The sequence below is a fragment of the Octopus sinensis genome, unplaced genomic scaffold, assembly GCF_006345805.1.
Source record: "Octopus sinensis unplaced genomic scaffold, ASM634580v1 Contig06904, whole genome shotgun sequence".
Classification (NCBI taxonomy): Eukaryota; Metazoa; Mollusca; class Cephalopoda; order Octopoda; family Octopodidae; genus Octopus; species Octopus sinensis.
In genome coordinates this window covers 1-5,193 of record NW_021829654.1, presented here as the reverse complement: position 1 = coordinate 5,193, position 5,193 = coordinate 1, and the positions used below count along the sequence as shown (strand labels likewise).

The following is a 5,193-nucleotide window of genomic DNA, read 5'->3' as shown; positions in this document are numbered from 1 at the left end:
TTCGGAAGAATTTGTTTCAGAGCTCAAAAAACAGATAGGAATTAAACTTTCTTCTCAAGCCGAAAATGCACACATTAAATCATGTTTATCAGAAAGCCTCGCTTATTTCAACGTTGATAAAAAGCAATTAGTTAAAATTTAGGAAAAAGTAAATTCGTCAGAGTTTGTGCAAGCATTGAGGAGAGATTTGGAGAATGAACGAGACAGTATATATAATCTGAGAAAAATTTCGACGGAAAATTCTATCCAATGTCCAAAGCGCCCATGTAATGTTTTGGTTTGTTTGAATATGGTGATGGTTAAGAAGTTTCCACAGGAAACTATATATTTTATAGAAACACAAAAAATTCAGCTAGAGTTGGAATCCATAAATTCTTTACTTCGAGTTTATTAATTTTATTCATATTAAAAGGACAGCGATAATTTAATGGCGAACGCACACACTCAACAGGAACTATTTTTAAATGAAAAACGAGAACAAACGAGCCGTGGTTTTTTATTACTATTAACTAAATTTAATTTATAAATTATTTATTAATTTATTATTCAATAGTAATATATTTTTAATTTATTAATATTTTTGAAATAAAATAACCAATCAGTAGACAATTTTTCTATAAACTCAACCTTTATACTACATGAAATCAGAAACAAGCGCCATGTAATGATATTTGTTTAAAATTTATTTTAGAGTATTCAAGGAAACCAAAATTCAATTCTCCTTAAACTTGCTGCCGTACATAACTCCATACTTACTAAAGAACTCGTCAAATGGAAATGCGCACAGCAAAAAAACATCGACATCAATGTAAAAACCCGACTTCTTGACGAAATACAACCACTGTAGTATATTAGTATTTTCACACAAAAAGCTGTGAGACTTTGGCCGACCAGATCTGGTGTTTCGTTCTCAGTTACAGAAATGCCACTTTATATGGAATCAGTTATACATAGAAAATAATGCCCAAAATTGGCAGGAAATGATCGACTCGGTGACTTCTCTTTTGTCTTCTCTGATATCTGGCACCTTTGTAGTGGAAAAACAGCCTCCTCAAGTTCTCAAAAAAGATTCAAAGTTTTCCATTTCTGTACGAATTTTGGTTGGAGGGAGATTTTATTTATGTCTAAATCCTCCCAAAGTGGATATATCAATAATAAGGTATACAGGAATGTCGATTTATTTAAGTGAGGCACAAGCTGGTCTTATTATGATGGACAATGGAATTGATAGGAAGGCAGGGGAGATTATAAACAGCTCAGGGATCATGGAGTTTAATAGTGCTAATAATTCGGTGGCTGCTAACTTTAAGAACTTGGTAGATTTTGTTTTTTTTATATTAGGTCCTGAAAAAAATTAAACGAAGCGATAGAAAACATTCCGAGGTTTACTTTTTATTTAAATTAATTATATTTCAATTTTTACATACTTTCCTTTTACTTCAATAGTCTGTGACCGAAGAAAAATTTGCTCTATTATGTCAATCGTCTCTAACGATTGGAAAAGAATTAATATTTGAGATCTGGGTAATTAAAATTATTTGTCATTCTAGACATTTTCTCTTCCAATTGTAGTTATTGTACACGGTAACCAGGAATGTAATGCAATGGCAACAATTCTCTGGGATAGATGCTTTTCAGATTATGGAAGAACTCCGTTCGATGTCCCAGCTTCTGTTGATTGGCGTACTCTTTTCTATGCTGTCAACGAAAAAATGCATTTGTTTACAGGAAAGCAATTTGACACAAGAGAATTTCATTATCTCACGAACAAAATTGGTTTTTTGCGTTTCCTTTAATATATTTGGCGGAGAACAATTAACTAATGGTGAACAAGAAATAGTATATCGAATCCAATTTTCAAAAGAATTGATGAGCGGACTGCCTTTCACATTCTGGGAATGGCTTTGGGGAATAATTCGACTTATCAAGGAATATTTAAAAGATTTGTGGATTAACGAGTTTATGTTTTATTTATAATTCTCAGATCTATTTATGGATTCATCTCTGTAGAGAAAGCCTATGAATTGTTGGATTCCTGCGTTGATGGGACTTTTTTACTAAGATTTGTTGACGATGAATTGGGTGGGATCAGTGTCGCATGGGTCTCATCAGATGATACCACTGGTATAACTTATATGAACAGAATAAAAATTTAGGGGAACGTCAATTTCGGTCTCTGTATCCATTCACAAGTAAGGATTTGGCGATTAGGTCATTGGAAGAGATTTTAATGGATTTGGAAGAATTGGTCTATTTGTATCCGTACATTCTCAAAAAAGAAAGATTCGGACTGGCCAAAAAAGAAACAAACATAAAAATAATCATTTAAATTATGTCCCATTTAAACTTGTCGTACAAATCGACAGCTGATTAATCTTACTAATTCTGACGATATTTTTTCAGGTAAAACGTAAACTTGCCACTTTTTAAATTCTACTATTAGAAATAATTATAGACTTAGTTCATTTTATATTATCAATATTAGGTTTTATTTAATGCTCGTGTATCTAAAGACAAAAGAAAACAATATTATACATGGATCGTTTTGAAAATATAAAATGAAAATAATTAAATAAATAATAACCAGAATAGGATGCTATACCTACTTATTCTTTGAGTGCATATTAAAATAAAAAGTCAATAAAATCTGATAAAGTTTAAATTTCAAAAACGGCATTCAACATTATAAGTGGAATATCATTGTTGACTACATAAAATCAGCATGATAATAAACTTTGTATCAAAAAGTTTTGTAGGAAAAATTGTAAAAAACACGAAATGTCAAGAAAAGTAATTGGACAATACAATTCCTAGAGGGATACGTCTTAGATGCTGCCAAGAAAAAGGAAATTCATTATAGCGCTGTATGCATATATTTTCGCCTGGGTCTATTTCAGGTAAGAGTGAATATATTTTTGAATCCCCTTTTCAATTGTAAGGATCTTACGATCAACCTGCTCGGGAATATGATAACTCAGTCTAAGCTTAGATGCTAGTTTAGTCTGGTACTACTTAGATTAGTACCAGGATTACAGTGCAAATAGAAGACTAGGAAGGATAACTGTGCGACCAATAAAGATAAAAGTTATCGAGTCCAGACTCCTTAGGAAACTGAAAGCTGGTATGGCTCTCGAAGTGATCTGTTATAAGTTCGAAATTGCTTGTTTCTTTCATAAAGGAGTTCACCGTCACCTCTTTCATTTCCGTGGCATCCCCAAATGGGTACACGGATATCTTTGAAGATATTATCACAACGCTTTCGTGAGATGAAATGGCAAGAGAATCGCTCTATCGCAAAGCGACTGGAGCTGCAACAATTGGATTATTTTTCCTTTAAATTCTCAGTGACTTTGTTATAATGAGTAATCAATTTATTAACTTTTGATTGGGACTCACCATTAAAGGCACCCTACAGACACTCACCCTTCGCTACTGAGACTAAAAAAACTGGAAATTTCTAGAACCCGCTGATCTTGGAAAACAACTTTAAAAAATTCTCAAAAATGTTACAAATAATTTCTATTTTTTATAAATTATATCTATTGTTTTATTTGCTATTTTATATTCTTTGTGAGGTTTTTTAAATGCCACGGAGGAAAAAAGCAAATAAAAAGACACAAAACTTAAATTTAAAGAAATATAAAGAAAAACGATATAATTTATTTTCCAAATTCGAATCAGGAATTCATCTTGACGACGGTATTTGTTAAAAAAAACAATATTAGAAAGCTGGTACTCTGTTTGTCCAGAAGAAATTGCAGCTCATATTGCTAGAAGGTGCTGTTGCGATATTGTGATCGACGCATTCTGTGGTTCTGGTGGTAACACCATACAGTTTGCCTTCACTTGCAACCATGGCAAGTAAATAATTTAAACAAAATTTCTTTAGTGATTGCAATTGATAAAGATCCTTCGAAAATTAAAAATGCTCGACATAACGCAAAAATTTATGGAGTGGAAAATCGGATTGATTTTATAGTCGGCGATTTTTTGGATTTGATAAAAATGGGACTGATAGGAGAGGTCATGTACCTTGCTCCTCCTTGGGGAGGTCCAAATTATAATAAAATGAAATTTTTAAACCTTAAATCATTACCACTTGATATATCTAAAATTTTCGAACTTTGTAAAAGAGTTACTTCGAACATTGTTCTAAATTTACCGAGAAATATATTACAAACTGATGTAAGAGTAATTTCTTTTAGTTTTATAGTTACAAGAATTAATTTGTCCAGAGGAATATCTTGAGGTGGAGACAAACTATTTGAATGATCACAAAACGTGTATTACAACATACTTTGGAAATTTATGCAATTTTTGATTTTTAACATTTTTTAACTGTTTTTCGTTATTTTATATACCATGGTGATTTTTTTGTTTAACCAAATTTAAGTGCTTTTTGCCGATTTACTAACAAACTTTTTAAAAAAATTAATTTTTTAAGCCTGTTTTCCTGTTTGATAATACGCATGTTTTCCTAAAATGAAAAGGCTGACTTCTTGTTGAATAAAACAGCTAAAAAAAACTCTCAAATATCGCTTTTCTACAAAACTAGAATGAATGTTATTTTTTTCCCGCTACTATTATGCAATTATATTTGATCAAAGAAAATAAAATAAGAAAAAAACTATTTTTAAGATTTGAAAGAATTAATATAAATCCCAGTCGGTTCTACCGATTACATACAGTATATAGAAAAAAAGTTTCCCGTAAAGAATACCAAATTTTAGATATTGGGTTTTTAATGACGTATCTTGAAATGGATATTTTTAAATGGTCTTAAAATCTTCAAAAATTTTTTTATCATTATTTGTAACGTTGACATATATAACTAGGAAGATATTTCAATTTAAATCCAAAAATATTTAAATAGGTAATTAATAATAAAATATTGGAATATGTCTGTCTGTCAGTCCTTTTGGGTCTGTCTGTTTTGTCCTGTGCACACCCACATCAAATTGTTACCATCAGATCAAATGTCAACAATCTTTTGTAGTTTATTTTAATGAGCAACAATAAAAGGTTTGATATCCTCTAAGAACATCCTGTCAAAATTTTAATAAAAATAATATCCCCTCGATGTTAGGTCCCCAAAACCTTCAAGTCAATTTTCTGCGTTTTTTTGTTCAATGAAACAACAAGAAAGTCCTCGACTCTCACATGATGTGGTCCCCCCAACCCTTCAAGCCAAAA

General features: G+C 31.2%; 1 pseudogene; it reads left to right on the top strand.

Moving 5' to 3' along the window:
- The first annotated feature begins 589 nt into the window (after positions 1–589).
- On the top strand, positions 590–2,329 carry LOC115227691 (annotated as a pseudogene).
- Positions 2,330–5,193: the final 2,864 nt, after the last annotated feature.